This window comes from Pleurodeles waltl, chromosome 3_1 (assembly GCF_031143425.1).
Source record: "Pleurodeles waltl isolate 20211129_DDA chromosome 3_1, aPleWal1.hap1.20221129, whole genome shotgun sequence".
Lineage (NCBI taxonomy): Eukaryota > Metazoa > Chordata > Amphibia > Caudata > Salamandridae > Pleurodeles > Pleurodeles waltl.
Window position 1 is genome coordinate 84,003,519 of NC_090440.1, and position 25,146 is coordinate 84,028,664.

General features: G+C 44.8%; 1 protein-coding gene across 2 annotated transcripts in view; it reads left to right on the plus strand.

Moving 5' to 3' along the window:
- Window positions 1-25,146, plus strand: part of SHANK2 (SH3 and multiple ankyrin repeat domains 2) — a 2,270,638-nt gene that overhangs the window by 1,741,154 nt on the left and 504,338 nt on the right. The window lies entirely within an intron of this gene.

Genomic DNA, 25,146 nt, shown 5'->3' on the forward strand with positions numbered 1-25,146 from the left:
GCCTTCTTTCCCAATTCTTGGGGAGAAATTGGACCTAGGTCTACCAGATACTGATGCAACTTTTCATTGAAGCAGTTACTTAAGATGTGTTCTTTCATAAACAAATTATAAAGCCCAACATAGTCACACACTTCATTTCCAGTTAACCAACCATCTAGTGTTTTCACTGAGTAGTCTACAAAATCAACCCAGGTCTGGCTCGAGGATTTTTGAGCCCCCCTGAATCTAATTCTATACTCCTCAGTGGAGAATCCAAAGCCCTCAATCAGGGTACCCTTCATGAGGTCATAAGATTCTGCATCTTTTCCAGAGAGTGTGAGGAGTCTATCCCTACACTTTCCAGTGAACATTTCCCAAAGGAGAGCACCCCAGTGAGATCCGTTTACTTTTCTGGTTACACAAGCCCTCTCAAAAGCTGTGAACCATTTGGTGATGTCATCACCATCTTCATATTTTGTTACAATCCCTTTGGGGATTTTTAGGATGTCAGGAGAATCTCTGACCCTATTTAAGTTGCTGCCACCATCGATGGGACCTAGGCCCATCTCTTGTCTTTCCCTCTCTATGGCTAGGATCTGTCTTTCCAAAGCCAATCTTTTGGCCATCCTGGCTAACTGGATGTCCTCTTCACTGGGGCTATCCTCAGTGATTTCAGAGGTGTTGGTCTCTCCTGTGAGGGAACCAGCATCTCTGACTATTATTTTTGGAGTCAGGGTTTGAGGGACCCTGTTCTCCCTAGATAGGATTGGTAGGGGGGAATTGTCCTCCAAGTCACTATCCTCTTCCTCTGAGTTGCCACCCTCAGAGGGGTTGGCCTTTTCAAACTCTGCCAAAAGCTCCTGGAGCTGTATTTTGGTAGGTTTGGGGCCCATTGTTATTTTCTTTATTTTACAGAGTGACCTTAGCTCCCTCATCTTAAGATGGAGGTAAGGTGTGGTGTCGAGTTCCACCACAGTCACATCTGTGCTAGACATTTTGCTTCTAAAAGTTGGAATACTTTTTAAGAATCTACAACTGGTTCTAGAATCTAATTCAAACTTTTACAAACTTTTAAACTCTAAAAGAAATGCTAAACAGGATCTAACACAAGGCCCTAGCAGGTCTTTTAAGAATTTAGAAAACTTTTCAAATTGCAAAAATCAATTTCTAATGACAATTTTGGAATTTGTCGTGTGATCAGGTATTGGCTGAGTAGTCCAGCAAATGCAAAGTCTTGTACCCCACCGCTGATCCACCAATGTAGGAAGTTGGCTCTGTATGTGCTATTTCAAAGTAAGGAATAGCATGCACAGAGTCCAAGGGTTCCCCTTAGAGGTAAAATAGTGGTAAAAAGAGATAATACTAATGCTCTATTTTGTGGTAGTGTGGTCGAGCAGTAGGCTTATCCAAGGAGTAGTGTTAAGCATTTGTTGTACATACACATAGACAATAAATGAGGTACACACACTCAGAGACAAATCCAGCCAATAGGTTTTTGTATAGAAAAATATCTTTTCTTAGTTTATTTTAAGAACCACAGGTTCAAATTCTACATGTAATATCTCATTCGAAAGGTATTGCAGGTAAGTACTTTAGGAACTTCAAATCATAAAAATTGCATGTATACTTTACAAGTTATTGACAAATAGCTGTTTTAAAAGTGGACACTTAGTGCAATTTTCACAGTTCCTGGGGGAGGTAAGTTTTTGTTAGTTTTACCAGGTAAGTAAGACACTTACAGGGTTCAGTTCTTGGTCCAAGGTAGCCCACCGTTGGGGGTTCAGAGCAACCCCAAAGTCACCACACCAGCAGCTCAGGGCCGGTCAGGTGCAGAGTTCAAAGTGGTGCCCAAAACACATAGGCTAGAATGGAGAGAAGGGGGTGCCCCGGTTCCGGGCTGCTTGCAGGTAAGTACCCGCGTCTTCGGAGGGCAGACCAGAGGGGTTTTGTAGGGCACCGGGGGGGACACAAGCCCACACAGAAATTTCACCCTCAGCGGCGCGGGGGCGGCCGGGTGCAGTGTAGAAACAAGCGTCGGGTTCGTAATGGAAGTCAATGGGAGATCTCGGGATCTCTTCAGCGCTGCAGGCAGGCAAGGGGGGGGTTCCTCGGGGAAACCTCCACTTGATCAAGGGAGAGGGACTCCTGGGGGTCACTCCTCCAGTGAAAGTCCGGTCCTTCAGGTCCTGGGGGCTGCGGGTGCAGGGTCTCTCCCAGGTGTCGGGACTTTGGATTCAAAGAGTCGCGGTCAGGGGAAGCCTCGGGATTCCCTCTGCAGGCGGCGCTGTGGGGGCTCAGGGGGGGACAGGTTTTGGTACTCACAGTATCAGAGTAGTCCTGGGGTCCCTCCTGAGGTGTCGGATCTCCACCAGCCGAGTCGGGGTCGCCGGGTGCAGTGTTGCAAGTCTCACGCTTCTTGCGGGGAGCTTGCAGGGTTCTTTCAAGGCTGCTGGAAACAAAGTTGCAGCCTTTCTTGGAGCAGGTCCGCTGTCCTCGGGAGTTTCTTGTCTTTTCGAAGCAGGGGCAGTCCTCAGAGGATGTCGAGGTCGCTGGTCCCTTTGGAAGGCGTCGCTGGAGCAGGATCTTTGGAAGGCAGGAGACAGGCCGGTGAGTTTCTGGAGCCAAGGCAGTTGTCGTCTTCTGGTCTTCCGCTGCAGGGGTTTTCAGCTGGGCCGTCCTTCTTCTTGTTGCAGGAATCTAATTTTCTAGGGTTCAGGGTAGCCCTTAAATACTAAATTTAAGGGCGTGTTTAGGTCTGGGGGGTTAGTAGCCAATGGCCACTAGCCCTGAGGGTGGGTACACCCTCTTTGTGCCTCCTCCCAAGGGGAGGGGGTCACAATCCTAACCCTATTGGGGGAATCCTCCATCTGCAAGATGGAGGATTTCTAAAAGTCAGAGTCACCTCAGCTCAGGACACCTTAGGGGCTGTCCTGACTGGCCAGTGACTCCTCCTTGTTGCTTGCTTTGTTCCCTCCAGCCTTGCCGCCAAAAGTGGGGGCCGTGGCCGGAGGGGGCGGGCAACTCCACTAAGCTGGAGTGCCCTGCTGGGCTGTGACAAAGGGGTGAGCCTTTGAGGCTCACCGCCAGGTGTCACAGCTCCTGCCTGGGGGAGGTGTTAGCATCTCCACCCAGTGCAGGCTTTGTTACTGGCCTCAGAGTGACAAAGGCACTCTCCCCATGGGGCCAGCAACATGTCTCTGGTGTGGCAGGCTGCTGGAACTAGTCAGCCTACACAGACAGTCGGTTAAGTTTCAGGGGGCACCTCTAAGGTGCCCTCTGTGGTGTATTTTACAATAAAATGTACACTGGCATCAGTGTGCATTTATTGTGCTGAGAAGTTTGATACCAAACTTCCCAGTTTTCAGTGTAGCCATTATGGTGCTGTGGAGTTCGTGTAAAACAGACTCCCAGACCATATACTCTTATGGCTACCCTGCACTTACAATGTCTAAGGTTTTGCTTAGACACTGTAGGGGCACAGTGCTCATGCACTGGTACCCTCACCTATGGTATAGTGCACCCTGCCTTAGGGCTGTAAGGCCTGCTAGAGGGGTGTCTTACCTATACTGCATAGGCAGTGAGAGGCTGGCATGGCACCCTGAGGGGAGTGCCATGTCGACTTACTCATTTTGTTCTCACTAGCACACACAGGCTTGTAAGCAGTGTGTCTGTGCTGAGTGAGGGGTCTCTAGGGTGGCATAAGACATGCTGCAGCCCTTAGAGACCTTTCTTGGCATCAGGGCCCTTGGTACTAGAAGTACCAGTTACAAGGGACTTATCTGAATGCCAGGGTGTGCCAATTGTGGATACAATGGTACATTTTAGGTGAAGGAACACTGGTGCTGGGGCCTGGTTAGCAGGGTCCCAGCACACTTCTCAGTCAAGTCAGCATCAGTATCAGGCAAAAAGTGGGGGGTAACTGCAACAGGGAGCCATTTCTTTACAATAGGTAAAACACAACTGCTTCCATACCTAAGTTGTGGGGGATCGAAGTGTAAGATGATTTCTGTTAGAAATGGGGTCTTTGATTGGCAGTCAGGCTGCCCCCTGTCCAAGCAAGGACCCTCACTCTAGTCAGAGCAAAGGAGAAACACACCTGGTTAATCCCTGTTTACCTACTTGGTAGCTTGGCATGAGCAGAAAGGCTTGACCCAGCAGCAATGTGTTAAGTATTTGTACCAACACACACAGTAATACAGTGAAACACTACAAAATGGACACCACACAGGTTTGGAAAAATAGTAAATATTTATCTAAGTAAGCAAGACCAAATGCGTTGCTGCGGAGCGGGGGAGTCACAAAGAGGTGCCGGGTCCTTTCTGCACAGCGGTAGAGGTGGGGCGGCGGCGGTGAGAAGCACTGGATCCGTGCACTTCCGGCGGGGTCGATATCCGGCGGTCACAGAGTGGTGTGGCAAAGCCAGCTGTCACGGATGTCGGTGACACTACATCTCGGGACTCTCAGAGTCACGGACTTCGGCGAGGATGCTGCAGTGTCGGGGCTGCAGGGCCGTTGCACTCCAACGAGAACCACAGCTTCAGGTGCAGTCGGCGTCGTGGAATCCGGCAGCGGCATCAGTCTGGTATCGTCCAAAGTCGGTACACTTGATTTTTCTTCATTTTCCACCAGCTTCTCCTTTCAAGGTCCCAGGAACTGGACTAGCCACCACTTGGCAGGGCAGGAATCTCCGAGGGAGTCCAGGTGCTGGCAGAGGAAGTCTTTGATGGCCCTGAGACTTCAGAACAGGAGGCAAGCTCAGTCCAAGCTCTTTGAGATTCTTCTCAAGCAGGAATATACCACAAAGCCCAGTCTTTGTCTCCTTCCACAGGCAGAAGCAGCAACTGCAGGATAGCCCAACAAAGCACATTCACAGCACAAGCAGGGGCAGCACTTCTCCTCATCTCTCAAGCTTTTGTCCTTGGCGGAGGTTCCTCTTGAATCCAAAAGTGATCCTAAGTCTGGAGTTTTGGGTACAATACTTATACCCCTTTCTGTCTTTGAAGTTACCAAACAGACGTCTGTTGTTCACAGGATCCTGCCTTGCCCAGACCAGGCTCCAGACACACACCAGGGGGTTGGAGATTGCATTGTGCGAGGACAGGCACAGCCCATTCAGGTGTAAGTGACCATTCCTCCCACCACTCTAGCCCAGATGGCTCATCATGATATGCAGGCTGCACACCAGCTCCTTTTGTGTCACAGTTTAGAGAAAATCCACAAACAGCCCAACTGTCAGTTTGACCTAGACAGGGAATCCACAAACAGGCAGAGTCACAGAATGGTTTAAGGAATAAAATGCCTACTTTCTAAAAGTGGCATTTTTAAACAAAAGATCTGAAAAACAACTTCACTAACAGATGGATTTTTAAACTGTGAGTTCTGATACCCCAAACTCCACATTTCTATCTGTTCTCAAAGGGAAACTGCACTTTAAGGATATTTAAAGGCAGCCCCTATAAAAACACAGAAGTACATGTCCTACCTTTAAAATAAACTGCACCCTGCCCGGGGGCTACCTAGGGCCTACCTTAGGGGTACGTTACATGTACAAAAAGGGAAGGTTTGGGCCTGGCAGGTGGGCACACTTGCCGGGTCGAATTGGCAGTTTAAAACTGCACACATAGACACTGCAGTGGCAAGTCTGAGCCATGTTTACAGGGCTTCTTATGTGGGTGGCACAATCAGTGCTGTAGACACACGAGTAGCATGAGTAGCATTTGATTTACAGGTCGTAGGCACCTCTAATGCACTTGACTAGGGACTTATCAAATAAATCAAATATGCCAAGTATGGAAAAGCCAATTACACATACAATTTCACATAGAGTGTACTTGTACTTGAGCACTAGTCAGCAGTTGTAAAGTGCCTAGAGTAGCAAAAACAGAGTCCAGCACACAGCAGCAACCTGGGAAGTTGAGGCAAAAAGTTAGGGGAAACCATGCCAAGGATGCCAGGTCTAACAATTTCACATCAATGTGCAAAGTACAATAGTGTCATATGTGTTCAATTCAATAGCAGTTATTTTGTTCAGAAAGTCTGTAGATACATAGTCATGTTCTGAACGAGAGGGTGCAAATGCCGATCCAGAAATATACCCACAGGTTCGTGCATGGATTTCCTAGTAGGAACAATCAGTCTAAAGGGTGGCTTTATGAGGTTTTTGTGGATTTTAGGCAGCATGTGAATTGTAGGTGTTTTCGGGTTATTTTTTGTTAAATACCTTTTAGCCTCCTCAGTGATCGTGCCTAAACTCGCCGCCTTATTCAAAATGGTGGAAAGCACATTCTGAAATTCACTCATGAAGTTGGATTCCAATTTTCTATACGTTGAATCGTTTTAGACAAGATCTTTAACATTCTGCTCATAAAAAGAGCTGTCCATAATGACTAAAGCACCTCCTTTGTCTGCTTTACAACACGTGATGTCAGGTTTGTCCGCAATTGTTCTGATGATTCTTTTTTCTTTTGTGGTCATGTTTGAATGTTTGGGAGTCTTTGTGTTTAATATTCTCTATAGTTCCTGTTACGATCTCAAATGAACTTTTGTGGATAACTAGTGCAATGAAAGAATCTTTCATCTTCAAGACCATTAACGTACCTGTCTCCTTTTTCGGTTGTTCACCCAATACATTCTAAAAAAATGCTGTAATCTTCAGTTTCTCATGAACTTAAATAAACTTATTTCATATTCCAATGCATAAGAATGATAAGTGGGGATACAAGATGTTCCTTTTTGTAAAGTGCTGATTTGCATGGATGTTAAACTGACTTTTCGAAATGTTGATGCCCAGGCTTTTATCATCTATGGCTTCTGACTTCTGGTTGACATCCTCAGATCTCTTGCTGAAGTTTGAACCTTTTCTTGCCACTTCTGCACCAGGTTTTTCGTTGGCAGCGGGCTGATTTCTAAAACAGAAGTGCTGAGAATTTCTGGGATAGAGTTGTTTTGTATCTGAATATTGGGCTTAGATATGGTTAGATTGTGCACAACATTATGTACAGATTTGTTATCAGATGAAGAAGACTCTCCGTCAGATGATTTGGTGGATTGTCTATTTAGCCTTCTGCTTGCGTAGATTTCTGCACAATTATGCACCTCTCTTAGTTTATAGTCAATAGTATTCCTCTTGAATTTCCTGAATCATTAATTAATTTCAATGTTGTATAGTTGCAGTTGAATATTAATATCGGATAGGGTTTTTTCCCATTCATTTTCCGAGACGGCCGGCCAAACACACATGATCTATGAGGGGAGTGCACAGTGCACGCCCCTCTGCTCGTCACCCCTAATGCCCCGCCCCTTTCATAAGGAAAGGATAATAAACACAGTTTATTATCCCTTCCTTGTGAAAGGATTTGCAGAGGTTGCTGCTGGTGGGGGCTTGGTGCTCCTCGCCTTTATGGAGGAGCTCCCCCTGACATCTGCTGCTGCCCCCACTTCATAAGCACCCATGTACATGTGGAGGAGAAAGAAATGTTAGGGACATTAGAAGGAAATTTTAAAAAACGGTAACAGAGGAAAGGACACGCACTGAAAAAAGCAGACAACTGGAACAACATAGAAAAGAGTTGTAAAACAGATTAAAAGAACATGCAGGAAAACAGATTAAAAAAAAATGCAGGAAAAGGACACATTTTCCACAGAAAGATTTTTGATATAACGCTGATAGGTGAATATATATGTGTATGGTAAAAATCTTTACTAAAGAAATCTAAACCTATCAGTAACATTGATTTAGAACAAAAAGACTTTTTGTAGTAAAGATTAGACTAACTGATATTGCGTCGAGCGTTATCACTTTTTTCATATTTGGTAGTACACGGGAACATTTCGTATTACATAGAAAGAGCAACCATAGCACATCTTTTGGTGATTTTCCAGGAACTGGAGTTCTAATAAGAAGACTTTTTGTCACAAATCAATTTATTTTTTATTATAAATTGATTTTTTTTTAACAGGTCAATTTTTTACAATTATGCGGAGTGGAATCTTCAAACACAATTAGGCTGGTTTGCATTGTGAATGTAGTGTAACATTGAGTAAAATCTTTGATTAGACAATTAGGAGCAATAAACTCACCCAGTCCTCAATTAAATGCTAGACACAATCATTAACAATTAATGTTCTGACCCTTACTGCTGCTGAACCAAACCTCTGGCTTGCCAGGGTACGCCATGGGAATGTGTATTCAGTGTTCCTCAGGCAGTTTCCCTTATCACTCGAAGTCTAGTGTCATGCTAGCTTGTCATTATCTGGTGAAGTATTGCAGTTTTTTCTATGCTTATCTTTACAGTATTTTTGCTGGGAGTTAGCAAACAAGGTAACTTATGGGTTTTGTGCATGCAGGTGTATATTTTGCAGTCACAAACCCTCGCCAATTCGCCAATCATAGGATTTGTGTTTGAAATGTGCCCTTTCTGCAGGGCCACCCCCAATTATTTTGCCTTTTGCTGATCCCCATTTCTACAGGCTGTCAAAATGTGTGCATTTCAGTGCTTGTGCTCCTCATTCCAACAGAGTAAAATTGGTATACTTCTGATTGGTGTATTTAACATAACTATAAGTCTCAGGTATATGGTACCCACAGTGCACCCAGGGCCTGAAAGTTAAAGGTCACCATCGGGCTGCAGCACTCATTGTGCCACCCACTGCAGTAACAAGGCAAACATGACTGCAGGTCTGCACCCAGTAGCTTTGCTGTGCAGTTTTATACTGCAAATTTGACATGTCAAAATAACCATTTTCATGGGACAAAATCTTCATTTTAAATATTACAAAAACCCCTCCCCCCTTATGTTAGGCCCTTTTGCCCATAAGGTAGGTTGCGTGGTATGTAAAAGTAGACAAATGGAAGTTTAATGATCAACATGTCCTTACAAAAAGCTATTTTTACTGTAGCCAGGCTTGGTTAGAAAAACACAGGATTAAGTCATAACACCTTATAATATTAACTTTGGATTTGTAACAGCTAGAGAAATATTTCAAGAACTCTTTTTAATAGTTAATAGCAAAGTGAAATTGTGTTGAACTATTACAGAAAAGATACCTTATAAAAAATAACTTTTAAGGCTTTTAAGTAAGTATTCAAGTGTCACTTGGCATCTTGATGGCTCCCCTATTGTGAGTTGTGAACTGCTTCCAAGACAGGGACAATGGACTTTCTGAGTGGGAATGTATCCTCCCCTAACAGGTTCCAGACTCTTGATGCACTTCAAAGGAGCCTCCCCCGTAACAGGCAGATGTTACTCACACCTGGGAATGTCTCTTCTTTTGTCCGTCCAATCATCCAAGCACCATGCCACTAAGAGGGAGAGCCACCCCAGAACTGGTTTAAAGTGACCCCTCAGGTGGAGTGTGAGCATCCTCTTTGATATTTGACTGTCAGTTCCTGCTTGAATGTCACATCCTGCTTGGCAGGTGGCTAGGGTTTTAAATTTAACATTTGGGGCACACTTCAAAGGACTACCATTTGGACTTCCACCAACCCGCCTGACACCTGCTCTCCCCCTCCCTAGCCCACACCCCTGCATTGGCTGAAGCCACAGCAGAGGTCATTCCTTCTCTTACCTTGCCACCAAGGCCTGGAACTACTGCCAACCCCTCCACCTACAAACATCATCCTCCCTAGCAGTATTCAGAAGGGGACTCAAGACCTGGCTTTTCGACTGAGACCTGCAAAACCTTGGTGCCAAAGTACCTTTAGGGGTGAAGAGCAGCGCTTTATAAATAAGGAATGTTTGATTGATTGAAAGGAGGGAAACAGAATGCTTAAACACTTTGGGGCACATTATGACCTCAGCGGTAAAAACCGCCTACCGCCGTGGCGACGGTGCCAAAAAAAACGTCGCCGCGGCTACCAGCCGCCAACCTGATTTTGACCACAGCCAGATTTCCGCCAGAAGGATCGCAGAAATCCAGCTGTGGCCATGCCAGCGGATGGTAGTAAGGTGGCACTGCTGGCAGCAGCAGTGCCATGCCAGTAGACCGCCGCAGACCGTATCATGACCCATGATACGGCCTGGTGGTGTTCTGCTGGTGGACGCTGCTGCTGGCAGCAGCGCCCCGTCCCGACCCGTCTCCTGCCAGAGGACCCCCTGCCCTCAGGTAAGTCAGGTGCTCCGACAGGGGAGGGGAGTGTTGTGTGTGTGGGGGTGTGTGTGTATGTTTGTCCTGTGCGTGTATGCGGGTGTGTGATGCGTGTTGTATGTGTGTGCATGTATGGATGTGTGAGTGCGTGTATGTTGTGTGAATGCGTGTGTGCTTGCATGTATGACATTGTGTGTGAATGGATGTATGCATGCGTGGATGAATGTGGGTATGAGTGTGTGTATGTGTGTGTTCGTGTGTGCATGACGGCGTGTGTATGTAGTGAGGGGGTCCGGGGAGGAGGTGGGGATGGAGGGCATCTGGGGAGGGGGCGGGAAAGTCCCCTATCAATGACAGGGAAGGTATTCCCTGTCACTGATAGTGCCTACCGCCATGGTTTTCGTGGCGGTAAGGTTGCCACCAAAACCATGGTGGTAGGCGGGGTCATAATCCCGCAGGCGGGCAAGTGACGGCTGCCAGGCTGGAGACTCCAGTCTCCAGCCTGGCAGCCGTTACTGCCGTGGTGGTCGGTGTGGTATATTGCCGGTTTGGCCTTAGCCAAACCGGCAATGTCTTAATATGGAGAAAAGTGCTGCCAGCCTGTTGGCAGTACTTTCCCTCCATATTAATGCCGTCCGCCGGGGTCATAATGACCCCCTTTGTGTGTATCCACTGTCTGGTTGCTGACAGCTCAGCTGATATTTTGCCAAACTTCTGTCTCTGAGTTGGTTGGGGATACAGGGACTGACTAAAACTGGATTTTAGTGTTAGATCTGGACTGACAGTAGGACTACTATAGTATACTCCACACACACACACACCTCTGGCCCACAGAACCCAAGTTTAGTATGACCAAAGACTTTGGCCTGCTTGAAACTGCTCAAATTGGGTGTGGTTAGTCCTTGGAACCTTTACCTCATGTTTAATCCCTCTCTAGTGGTTATACTCACCCACAAGCTTGTGCCATTTGTAAATGTGGCACCTCCAGACACCCACTTCAGAACACTCCTGGACCTAAGGATGATCAGAAGAGGGATTTGTGTACTTGGCCTTCATACCCCAACTTTTTGGGTTCACCTTCCTGCTTACTGAACCCATTTTTGCTGACTTTTATGACTGTGCACTTTACCACTGCTAACTAGAATTAAAGTTCTTGTGCTCTCCCCAGTAAACATGGTGGAATCAGCATATACCCATTTGGCACATTTAATTTCTGTAACTTTCGCTAGTAAAATGGTAAGGGGTGTACCCAAGACCTGTAAATTAAATGCTACTAGTAGGCTTGCAGCACATATTGTGTCACTCACTTAGGTAGCCTTTCAAATCTGTCACTGGCCTGCCATTGCAGCCTGTGTGTATGTGCAGTTTTAAACTGCCATTATGACTTGGCAAAATAAACCTTTTACCAGGCCTAAACCTTCCTTTGTAATACATATAAAGCATCTCTATGGTAGGTCTAAACAGCTTATAGGGCAGGGCACAGTGCACTTACAAAGGTGGGTATGTACTTCTAATTTTTACATGTCCTGGTAGAGAAAAACTCACAAATTAGTTTTTCAGTATTTCAAGGCCTACCTCACCCTTAGGATAACATGAGAATATCTTATTACATTTGATAAGTGATAACTTTCAATTGGGAACAGGTAGGAAATTTGTGTTTGGTGTCTAAATATTTGTAATTTTAAACCGTCTTTAATGGTAAAGTCAGATTTTAAGTCACAATTCTGAAAATGCAGCTTTTAGAAAGTTGTCATTTTCTTGTTTCAACCATTTGGTGCCTGCAGCCTATATCCTGGGTCACATGACTAGGTGTAGCTGGAAGTTGGTCTTTGTGTATTCCTCCCAGACAGTGAGACAAAGGGGAAATAAGTGTTATCAGAAAGGGCCATCTCTGTCGGGATGTGGGGAAAGGGCTGTAACCTACCACGCTTGCAACTTACAAAGACTCTGCTTCAGTACTCTGACAAAGGACTTCACACTTGTTTTTTGTGCCCCCAGACAAGCTGGAGCCAGGGCATGAAGGAAATTCTACAAAGCCTGGTGGGTGAAAACCTCCAAACGCTTCTCCCACTTCAAAGCTGGCACCAAGGATAAATAGTAGACCCTCAGACCCAACTCTTCAGATCCCGTAATGACCTGTTGACTCTGCCAGAAAGAAGGACTGCCCATCTGTCTTTCCTACTGACCTGATTGATGACCAAGAACTACTTTGCTGGCCAAGGCCTGCTGATGCTGTCCCAGTGCTTTTCTGCTGCTGTGAGCTCCCCTGCTGAATCCAGCCTACCTGTGTGGAAGCAGGACTCCAAGAAATCTCCAATGGTCAGAAAGCTGCCCTCCTTTTCAAAGCTACATGGACATAACAGGCTTCTTCGACATCGTTGCAACTCCTCGCATCTTGACGCATTACGATGCAGCCTTCCATTGAGTCTGGCCCAGTGCGACGCAGCTTGGCCTTGATGCCAACAGATCTCAGCGCAAATCCTCGCAATCTCTGGAGGCTTGTATGATGCCTTCACAGCTTGATGCCGACACTGGCCATGCACCAATGCATGTAATTCCCTATGCAAGCGCATGACGCGCGTGCCCCAATGGCTTCCTCAACAATGCAGGACCTCTCATTGCCGGCTCCTGACTCTTCTGCTGCATGGCACAATGGCGGACCTCACACCGCAGCTCCTTGTTAACAGTTCCTTGATGCTGGCCTGTGCACCTTGAAGGAAGTACTTTGCTTCTCGACGCCCAGGCTACAAGGTTCTCCCAGCAGACTGAACTCAATCCTGAATGCGGCCTGCGGTCGGCCAGAACTTGTAACATGTACCCTGTCTACCATGACCGGATAAGCACGGTTGGCGTTTTTTGCTTCTTACTTGATTGATTTCTATAAAACCTTCAAAATTGCATATCTCCACTTCTAGTAACTGGATTTTTTTCATTTTTATGTCAAATAATTTATTACAGTTTAGTCTATCTTTCTAAATTGGTTTGGGATTTTTCCCTTTCACTTCATTGTTTTAATTTTATTATTATTTAAGTGCTGCATAAATAATTTACACATTGCCTCTAGGGAAGGCTGGCCTCTTTCGTGCCAAGCTATAAGAGGGGTAAGAATAGGTTAACTTAGGGTGTACTTGTGATTCACCCTGACAAGAATTGTGGTCGCTGCTTGAGTAGGGTTTCACCCACCTAAACCAGTAACCCAATTTCTTACAGGACTGAACCTGCACCCTGAGACCTATGACCTGAGATCTAAGAACCTACAAGACTGGACCAGCTTTTCCTCTTGTACCCCGAACAAAGAAGTAGATTCCAAGGGTTATAAGACTGACCTCCTGTTAAAGGCCTTTATAAGTGACTGCTCACCTGACCAGTGGCAGCTGGACCTGGGCTGGACCCCGCTGTACCCTCTGCCTGACACCCTGTGAGTCTCTAACTGCATCTCCTGAGGTCCTGGGGTTTTTAACGTGTACTCCTGTGGTGGATTGGGGGCTTAAAAGACTAGTCAGTAGGTCAAATCTTTGACGGAGAAGAACCTGATTAGTGCATCCAATCGATGCTCCATCGAAGTCTGCACCAAAGTGCACCCAGGTCCTGGTCTACCATAACCATTGACTATCAGTGGCACTTTTTGGTTTTTGGCTCTAGTTCTAACTAGAACTTTAAACATTGAAATCTCTTATCCTGTTATTGGATTTTTCTAATGTTGGTGTCATTTAGTTTACGAAATGTACTCTATTTATCGGATTCATTTGGGGGATCCTATTGCTTTGCATTTTTACTTTCCTACTGTTTTCATACCATACTGCATAAATACCTTTCACATTTGCCTCTAATTTGTCCCACCTGCTCTGTGCCATAGCTACCATAGAGTTGAGCTCAGGTTAATTTAGTGACTTTAGTAATTTACCATGAGAAGGACTGTGATTATTACTTGAGGTGGGTACTTACCCCCTTCAAAGAATAACCCAGTTGCTTACAGTTTGCAGATGTTTTTGTTGCAAGTCTTTTTTGTATTTACTAGCCCCAGTTTGTGAGTCAGAAAAGCCTTTCTGATTAACAACATGGGATTTGCACTCCTTTTTGAGTTGCAATTCGGAGTTGATATTAAAGCACGAAAGGGGCATCTCCTCATAGTTGCGAGTCGGAATGGTAAATATCAGTGGTTTGTCACCGCAATTGAGGTCACAGACCCTTGATAAGTTACTGACATCATCAAAGAAACACCTTTTCCTTGGTGAATCCTTTTGGGTCACTTGAAGGGGCATCATCCTGATGTATTTAGGAAGCGGAAAGATTGCTTTAAAAGCAGGACTGGTTTTCTTTTAAAGAACATGAATTACTTTTTAAAAAGTGTCCCATTTTGTAATAGAAACACAGGGATGTCAGTCTGTTGTTCCTTGCAGACCACCAGTGTAAGAAATTGGAGTATTAATTGTAATAAACACAATCCTTGTTATGGTGAACCACCAAAGTCACAAAGAAAACCTGGGCTAACCTCCCCCTGGTAGCTATGGCTCAGAGCAGCCAGGCTTAACTTAGAGGCAATGTGTAAAGTACTTATGCAGTACTCAAACAGTAATAAAGACAATAAAACTTAAATGACACAAAACAACAAAAATCGAATAAGTAGAACCAGAGATATGAATTTTTTAAGTTTGAATTAAAAATAGTGAAAAAAACAATACACCAACAGCTGTTATCTATGTGTGTGAAACAGGTTCAAAGTCACAAGTTAAGGCTGACTGCAATGGAGCAGATAAAGACACGAGGTTCATCCAATGTAAAAGTTTACCATCTGACTTAGAAACTTTTATGGAGAAAAAGTGTGCAGCGATGATTTGTCACCAAGGAATTTTGCAAGCTGCATCCAAAGCGGAGCGCAACGCTGCCGGCTGCTGAAGAGTGGGGTCCTAGTGTGTTTGTCACAAAGACAGGAAATTCAGCGTGGGTGAAATACTGAGTCCTTGCCCGGAAGGCCTCGACATCAGTCAGCTCAGCAAAGGTCTTGGTGAAGCCCTCTATGTTCGAACTTAGAAATTTATAAGTCAGATCTCCTTTAGCAGGAAAAACCGGCAAGTTTGACATTGATGGCTAAAGCTTTGACAGTGACCCCAGACTCCAGGCAGATATTTGGTTAAAAGTTTCTAAGTCCCACGTCTTGCAGTTTGGGGACAGAAGGAGTACATTCTAGCAACAGCCAAGGGAAGTTCCAGTTGCAACTGGTCTGCTGGACACTAATTTAAACAGGCGGTCTGCCAGCTGACTCTTGGAGCTACTTATGGGTTCAATTGAAGCAGATCCTGTCTTCCTTCCGGTTCTTCAGTTCGCAGGGTCCTGTTACTGATTCTTCACAGGTCCAGAGGTGTTCTGAGGAAAACTCTGGGGGGTCTACATTTATGCACAGTGTCCTCCTGTGGGTAGAGGTCAAGCCTTTGTTTACCCCCCAAAATCAGTTCCTCCCCTCCCTCTGAGCTTGGAGCCATTCTGACTAGAAAGACAAAAGGGAGGCAGGCCCAGCTAAGAGCTTCATCTGACAGTGGCAAGGTTGGCATTTCCTGACGCTTGGTACTGCCTGAGACCATCCCGTCAAGGGAGGAGTCCCCCTCCCCACTCCCAGAGCCCTTTATCCACTGTCTGGGAGTAATATATTTCTCCTCAGGGATCAAGTGACAACTGGGCACTGGCAGGAAGGCCTTCTGGTTCTAGGCAAGAAAACAACTTTCTAAAAGTACTATTTCTCAAGTGGGAGCTGAGAGGTTTTTCACAGGAGGGCTCATCCTCCTCATGACCCAACATTTACTTACAAGAAAAGGAGTCCTTCTTTTTAACAAATGCATCAAATGTACGTATTCCACAGGTCCAAAAAAGCAATTAGCTTTTTGTGAATAAAATGCTCACCCACCAAGGTTACCCCTTAGTGGCATATTTCATCATAATGACCCTTTTTTTCTAAGGACCTACAGAAACAGGGGTCATTATAACCTCTAGTTTCTATCTTATCTTCCCCCTTTTTAACCACATCACCGAGGGCAGAAATAAACTAGACAGGGCTTTATCAGGTAGATGTCTTTCATCTCAAAGAACCTCCCCCTCTTTAACTTGGGTATATCTTCATTCCAACCATCATAGCTGTATAGAACTTTAGGTGCTCCTGTGTCTTTCACATGTAGCAGCTCGCCCTGTTCTGAAAGGGAACAGGAAGAAATCTTATGATGAAGCATGCCACTAAGGGGTAACCCTGGTAGGTGAGGGTTTTATTAACAAAAAGCAAATTGCTTTTTTGGACCTGTGGAATACATACGTTTGATGCATTTGCTAACCTGAAGGGTTCCTTTTATGTTTTAGTAAACTTTCTAACAGTGACATTTCCAAAATAGTAATACAAAATCTTGACCATTATGTTGAATTTTAAATAACTATTACGTAGAATCCTTAAACCATTTTTCAATCTATTCTAGAACTGGCTTCAACTCTTATTGAATGTAATAGTGTAAACCCTAAGACCATGGGAGAGCCATGCAGTCCACAGTGAAAAATGGTTAAAGAGGATTTTCACTGCCAGGTCACGTAAAACATAAAATATACATTTCTTAGTTTTTGCACCATGCACCCTGCCCTATGGGGATTTAGCGTCCTTCCTTAGTGGTGACTTCGAAGTACTAAAATGAAATGTTTAAGCCTGGTAAAAGTTTTATTTTGCCACGTCGAAATGGCAGCTCATAACTGCACACCCTGCTGCTTTTGTGAAATAGACCCTTTGTGTGTACACTTTAAAAAAAATCAGTCCCAGTTTCATACCATCAGGCTAGGACAATTGACATTCATTGCACCATTGAAGCTGTAACTGTACTGCGGGTGTAGTTCACTGCACTTAAAGGACATGTGAACTGTGGAAAAAAATCCAGGCCTCTGTCATTCTTGGAGGTGACAGAGCGATGGCCGGTCCTGAAAAAGTGACTAGACTCACACTAGAGTTATTTGGAATTACACTCAGCATATAAGGCTCACTCAAAGACAAGAGAGTCATAGAAAGACTATTTTGGCTACAAGCAGATTACAAGTCCCGAGAATGGAGTCTGTGTAGAGCTACGAGAATGAGGAGACGAGTTTTCCTTCATTTACAAAAGACTCTTATTCCAACGGGAGAAAAATCTTTGGAGAAGTAAACAATGAAAGCATATTTCACATTTGCCTAGGGAAATTTTATAATTATGCCAGATCGAATCAGGAGTTGTGGAGCACATTGTCATCAGAGGGGGGGGGCGAGAGGGGGTGGGGGAGGGGGAAATCCGGGCGCTGAGCATGTTACTCTAAGGAAAAACAGAAGCAAACATTGAGGATCTGGTTGATGACACCTCAAACCTGTTGTGTAGTTTGCTGCTTTAGGGTCCATCGTTTGTATCTTCATACGCTCTCTCGATTACATTGTAATGATTACATTAGTTGATTACATGATTATCTGCTGCATTGTATGAGTAGGCAACGCATGTGAACATTCCTATCGTGTTTATCTTTGAGCTTTTTTGTTAGAAAACGGGGTGTGGAGAGGCGAGGGCCAAACCAGCCTAGCAAACAGTGAAAATAATTATGGGAGCTACCCAATGGCAGGCCTGAAAACGAGCGAAGCAGGCATAGAAACATACCATTCCTCAGCAACAGAGTGCAGCAGTGCTTAATTTGTAAATAAAAACGTGCCAGTGCCCAAAGCCCTCCTCTTAAACACGGAACTACTGCAATTAAATGTGCGAACACGGAATACTGAGGCAGCCTAATCCTAACGCCATCGGGCCTCTTCAGTTCATTTACAGCCACTCCCTGCCCCTTCAGCTCACTCTTGCAGCATTCTCCTTTTGTTCCGCTTTTTTGTTTTTCTCTTCCTCCGTCTTTACCATGTGTGTGTTTTGCTCACAGTAAATGCTTGAGGCAGAAAAATAAGTCCCGACCCCCAAAAATAAGTGCCGGCACTCCACACCGGAAACAACAAGCACAAATTAAGCACTGGAGTGCAGTTTAGGTACCCTATTCTCGCCACGTTTGCTACTTCAGCCGCACTCTCTTAATAATTAGTACAGTGTGTATGGACACCGAGGCCGGGTCTTTTCACACTGTGACAAGGGGCAGCTCCCACGTCATGAACACTTTGGGTACGCATTTTCTTGCAGGCATTTGTTTCTATTCAGCGGGGTTTCTAGCCCCTTGAAGCAACAGTTGGATGTTTCTGAGCGCTATTTATTCGAATATGTGTAGCGCAATAGCCTTTCCAGTAGGCCCCGCCTCTTCAAGATCAATCTTCAATTCTTACGCCAATTGTAACACTTCTCAAGGAGTTGTACCATTTTCTTGATTATTATTTAAAAGAACCCATTTTCAAAAAATTCCGAAGGTGCAAACTGCTATTAGACGAAGTACATTTGAATATTTTATGTGCATTATACTTCGTCATATAGGGACCAAAGACTAGGCAATGTTTCCATCAACTGTGCAGGGAATGGTGTATGTATTTGTCAGCCAATTAGTCAGTTTATCACCTAAATTAAACAAAGCAGATACATTTCTGTTATTTGACATGTGCTTCAAAGCATCCAGACTTGTACAAATAAAATGATTCAGTAATTGCCACTAATGAGTGCTTGTGGGATAAGATATATGACACGCCAGACAATTATGAAATACTTAGAATGGCAAACAGGTCTGCGGTGCATTACAGCTGACCATCATGATAAAAGATGCATTGCAAATTTACACTTTTCAATTAAGGAGGCAGCTAATTAGCCCCCTATCGTCTACCCCCGAATGCGTTTGATGCCAAGGGAGCTGCCAGACTCTCTCAGAGCCCACTTAAGCTTTTAGAGGGGGCACATAGGCCTTAAGAGGTTGATATGGAACTAAAACTCTGCTCCTTTCAAGGGACGCTCGAGCCTAGATGAATCTAGTTAGGGTAATAGTGGTGGGGAAGGACATAGAAGAATCAGCAACACATTAAATTTGGAGTTGGACTTTAGAGGAAGAGTAGACACTTGGAGATGGAGGAGGGCATTATAAATGCGGTAGAACATTAGATGTTTGGTGGGAGGCTAAGTAGGAGATCACTATTGTGGTAGGATACTGAGTTCCTCTCTCCCCGCCCTGGCGCACTCTAGGCTGCCATACGCCAATGAAAATACCCTTGCACCGTGCACGACTGTGTGTTCCCTTCCAGTACAAACAGTATACTTTGACACTTGTCGGGCTTTGTTTGTGTGCTGACCAATGCAGCACGCATGCAAAGCAGAAAAAGAGAAATTGAACCATTTTTCCTCAAGACTGCCTCGAGGAGGCGTAAGATTTTAGGCACAAATTCCTGCCTATGAATGTTTGTAGATAGGAACTTGCATCAAAACCCATGGGTGGTTGCATAGTAACAACCACGGACACTTGTGGAGCATCCCATTGATGCAAAGTAAATCAGTGGAGTGCATAGCGCAATCCTGAGTAGGGTTAGAAGGTTAGAGGTCGCTAAGCCATTTGAGATGGGGTAGGAATCTTTAGAGATGAGGTAGATCATTAAATGAACCAATTATATTATATTCTCAACACGCTGGTGTGTCCAATATCAATGAGGGAAGCAATAATATGGCATATACTTGCCGTAATAAAGTGGATTAACTTTCGGGGCTTCACTCTATTTTTCTTTTGAATTTGAAATGCAATATAATTCACCTGTTGATTGAGCAATGTGAATCCACTCCAAGTGTCACATCTATTAAAATTATATTTCATTGTCCTTCTAGGAGAGCTCCTACAATTGTAGGTCTGTCCTGACTCTTTCCTTTGGCAAGTTTTCATTTGAAACCTGTCAAAATAATAATAACCTTTTTTGTAAGCCAGTGATATTAGTGTGAGGTAGCCAGTCCTGTTGCTGCGGCATCAGTTATGAAAACTGTAGCGCTAGCGTGGAGAGGGAGAGGGAGACCATGTTGATATCCTCTGCATTGAGGAATTTCACTCACAAAGGTATGTGGGGGGATTATGTTGTCATAGGCACAGGAACTACATCACCCAGCAGTAAATGGGGTGAGTTGTGTTGGAACATTTCTGTGATTCGGAGGAACTCATAAGTAGGATTCTAGTTGTACTTTGTTAAAAAATAAGCTTACTTTGCCAACTTCAGAACAACCTTGGCAATATAAAATTAAAAGCCTCTGTGCCTGCTGAGAGAAAATATTTTACTGTCTTGCAAGAAATCATTCAAAGAGTTTAGTCCTCCTCCTGGGTTGAAGTGTGGCTATGACATTGTTTCAACATTGAGTGAGCAAGTTTACCGATCAAGACTATAGGAATATATAGACCTGCTTCTGTTAGGAACATCAACTGCTAGAGTGAGCCTATATCTAGATCTATGTTGTGGAAAGATAAAAATTACCTGATGTATAGGAAGGTAAAGGAAGTCCTGACCACAATGAACCTTCATCGTAGTTGACTGGGTCTTGCATAAGCATTCCTGAAGTCCTATATCAAGGTTTGTATTTGTTAAAATCACCATCACCAGTTTTTCAATTTTGTTTCCAATTTTGTAAGTGAATTGACCCACTAAGATCATCCACAGATCCATTGTTGATGTTCAGTGGAAAGTCAAGCCTAGGGATTATGAATGTGAAACACGCTTGCTGGCTACTCAAGCCTGGATTGACCATCTAAACATCCTCTTGGGGCATAAAAGTTTCTACGGCCCTGTGCTAAACTTGGAGCCACGTCAAACAAGCTTTGTCTATCCATCCATATCTACTTGTACGTTGGACTCCTTGTCATGCTTGAGAAGGGTTCTAGCAAGTCACGTCTGACATGCCTGCCGAACCCCCATATTGTAGTTTACTTTCTAATTAGAGCATAAACGCCCCTTAATATGTGCCAGTTTTTGTTTTTACTCCTTCTATTTAACAAACATGAACAGACATTTAGTCCCCCATTACGAGTCTGGTGGTCACTAGACTCATGGTGGTGGTCGGACCACCGCCAGTGCGGCGGTCTGACCTCCACATTACAACCATTGCAGCTGGGCCACGGTGGGTCCACCAGCGTCACCAGGATCAGAGATCCCGGTGGTCTGGCGGTTGCGGCGGTCCTAATCCTCCAGGGCAGTGCTGCCCTGGGGATTATGAACTCGTTGTTCGCCAGCAGTTTCATGGCGGTACCACTGCCATGAAAAGGCTGGTGGAGAACAGGTGCACGGGGCCCTAGGGGGGCACCAGCACTGCCCATGCACTTGGCCAGCACTCTTGCAGTGTTCACTGTCTGCTTTGCAAAGAGTGAATATTGCAAGGGTGCTGGTGCAACCTGCATCCTACAGCATTGCCGCCACCTCATGGGCGGGAACTCAGGTTTCTGCCCGCTGACCTGGTGGTAAACTGTTATTGGTCCCGGTGGGGAGGTAGCCAGTATGGCGCCAACTTCCCCATCCGAAGGTCAGCAGATGGTCTAAACTGTCCGCCGAACTCTTAATGAGGCCCTTAGTGTTAAATATGAACACATCATGTAATAATTTAAATTATTCTTTGATGTTTACGACACTACATAGCATGCCCAGCCAAAGAGCCACAGACACTCAAAGTGAAATGTCTTAGTGTCAAAGCCCTCCTCATCTCTATGTGTTTATGTTTGGTCCACTTCTTCCCTGGTGTAGGCCTGCTGGATATCAGAGCACTCTCATCACAGCAACCATTCCATTAAATGTGCTTATTTCAACAAGTATCTTGTACTCAACAGAAAGAGTAAGAAGATTAAGAAATATTTCAGGGGATAGAGCATCCCCCCTCCCCTCTTTTTGTCTTCTTCTCTGTCCCTCCCCCATCCTTTAGTCTTCTAAGAAAAGAAGTGCAGGAAAAAAGTGGAGAGACAACAATGCTCCTTCCTCAGACTTTTGCATAAATTGTCTCACCTGTATCTGCACTAAATGGACATAGTTTTTAGAGCTAACATCCTTCTAACGTGATTGTGTTTCATGGCATCAAATCATTGGGATGGCGGCTTGTTGAGGCTTTAAAAAGTGCCTGCTGATTTCCCCAAGCAAGTAAAGGATCTGCAATGGAGGTCCAACCTGCTGGATGGTGCCAACTTTCTTCAAAGCTTACCTTAAAAAGTTCCTTAAAAAGGTGTGATTGCTCTGAGCTACGGGACTGCCATGCCTCTGAAACTGAGGGCTCATGAAAGGCAACACAATGTAGAAACTCAGGAACATCTTCATGGATTCTGACAGGACAGTATAAGAGGTTACAGGTTGTCCAACTGGTGTGTTAGAGATGAAGGAATCTAACCCTGCAGTGTAAGGTGAGCAGGGTGTCAAGACATCAGAGACTTGTGATAAAACACAACTGTAGCTTCCTGTGGCTTCAACACCAGTGTGAACTTTGGCTGCCTCCTAAAGGACAACGTGCAGGCCAGACTTAAACAATCAAGGTCACAATGATTTGTGAATAGCATTTCGGAAAGAAACCATATGGCAACGCCCCTTGTTCTGATGCTTGCGCCTTTGAGCAGATGTGAAAAAGTTCCCTGTTTTCATACTTAATCAGTAGATATGAACTGGGTGAGTGAGCTAGACATGTAAGTGCTAGAAAGATGTGAGTAGCATTTGCCTCCATTTTAGCAGTTTCTTCCATTAGTATCTAAGCGCAAAGTGATTTGCACTGGGAACAGAGCACAAGGTATAATAGTAATAGAAAGATCAGTGCCAAAGCTGTTTGCTCGTATTTGTTCTTACTACTTACCCAGTGCTTAATTTGAGCCGGTGGTTTCTGGTGGAGGGCACCAGCACTTATTTTTGAGGACCAGCACTTATTTTTCTTCATCAGGCATTTACTGCAAGCAAAAGGCACATATGGGAATGACAGAAGAATAGAAAAATTAAAAAGCTTCACAAAGGGAGAAAGCTGCAGGTGTGAGCTGAAGGGCAGGAAGTGGCAGTAAATGGATTAAAGAGGCCTGAGATGGGCTTTAGTATTATGCTGCCTCAGCCGCATCTTTCAGAGGAGAGCTTTGGGCATCGACACATTTTTATTTACAATTCAAGCACTGAACTTACAAATAATACCTGATACTTAAACTTAGGGACTGAGATATGCTTTGGCAGGCAAAGGATAAATCCATCAGGGTGACGGAATAATTACTCCCACACCCCGAAGGAGTCCCCACACACCAAATTTAAAAACGATTGCTAAGCCGGTGGTCATTTCTTAAACATAGGCAAGAGCCACCATCATGGAGATTTCTCTTAATGCCTTGTTAAATTTGATGCATAACTCTGTCAACATGACGGAGCCGTCCCTCAAGTTTATTAGCTTTTTTTTTTTTTTCAAAAAGAAAATCCCGAAGTGGGATTTTCCTTTTGAAAATGGGTATGCTTACCGCCAATATATAAATTGACCTGCTAGTTCTAATCTTATTTGCACTCAGGTGTTTTTACGCCTGTTAACCTATGGGGGGTGCACCTCCTGCTGTGATCTTCCTGCGGCTATGTCTGTATTACACAGGCAAGTATTCACGCTCTTCAATCAATCAATCCAAAAATGTATTAAGCGCACTACTCACCCGGAAGGGTGTCAAGGTGCTGAGGGGGGGGGGGGGTAGGGGGATGCCGTTTACTGCTCAAAAAGCCATGTCTTGAGGTGCTTTCTGAAAGTCAGGAGGTCCTGGGTCTTGCATAGGTTGGTAGGGAGGGAGTTCCAGGTCTTGTGTGTGCAATAGATCTTAGGCTGGTTCACAAGCATCAGTTTAGCATAGGCCCTGCACTGAATCTGATATAAAGGCATAGCAGTTCAGATAATACTTTGCAAGGGAAACTGGGCAATGCCCCCTGATTTTGACTAGAGGTGTTGCACTGACTACAAATACATGATCTTACATGTAGGCAATAACCTCAAGTAGCTGAATGGAAAGTGACTTATAACTATCCCAGGTACTTGGAGACCTCTGTGGGTTTTAGCTCTTTATTAATGCACAGCACTTGGCTAGCCGAGCATACCAGGAGCACATGGGATTTTACGAGGTTAACAGTTACTCCCCCACCTGGGTGAAGTTTCTATGAAGTTAGAGTACAGTAGATCACTACCCAAGCATCCAGGTTGCCTTATGTAATTCCACTCTAATGAGATCACTAACATAAAGGGGGTTATTACAACTTTGGAGGAGGTGTTAATCCATCCCAAAAGTGACGGTAAAGTGACGGATATACCACCAGCCGTATTACGAGTTCCATAGGATATAATGGACTCGTAATATGGCTGGTGGTATATCCGTCACTTTACCGTCACTTTTGGGACGGATTAACACCTCCTCCAAAGTTGGAATAACCCCCAAAGTGTCCTACAGCCACCATGTGGCAAGTCCACTCTTTGGACAGTCACTGCCGTAGCAGACTGGCAATATTAAACCCGATGTTTGCTGCACACATACTGTCTAAAATAAGTAAATGTCAAATATCTGAATGTGGGAAGGGAAAATAGAGATACACAATTTAAAAGAGCTGTAAGTGGTTAAATGACATATTGCCCACAACAGTAGAAGCAAACTTTTAACATTATGGAGTAAAGATACAAAACCCATTAGCTCCTTCCTAGAACCGCAAGAGCAAAATGAACACCCTTCACACATTTATCAAGGACTTTGGCTTTCTTTTAGGTGACTGTAGTTCCTTCTTGGAGAAGTGTGGCACAATGGTTAGAGCGGCAGACCCTGATGCACAGATCTAGCCCGGGACCAGGGTTCAATTCCCGCCTTGGTGGGTCTTGGGCTCAATTCCCTTGGACCAGATAATTCTCGCCTCGGTGCCTAATCTAATTAATGGGTCCCACCCTGTAACTCTGGGCAATAGTTTGCTTAATCTCCACAACGGCCCTCACAGCGCTTGGATGCCTGGCTTCACCCTGGGTTTTCCAGGAGTGGGCACCTCCCAGGGAAAAGCCAGGAGGGGTTCCATAGCGGTATGTGTACAGCACCTTGAGACCCTAACTGGTGAGTAGTGCGCTATACAAGTGCAAAGTGTACAGGTTTTTTTTTTTTTTCTGTCTCCAGGATCTTCAGCTTTCCCCTGTCACCATTGGGAAAGTCAAT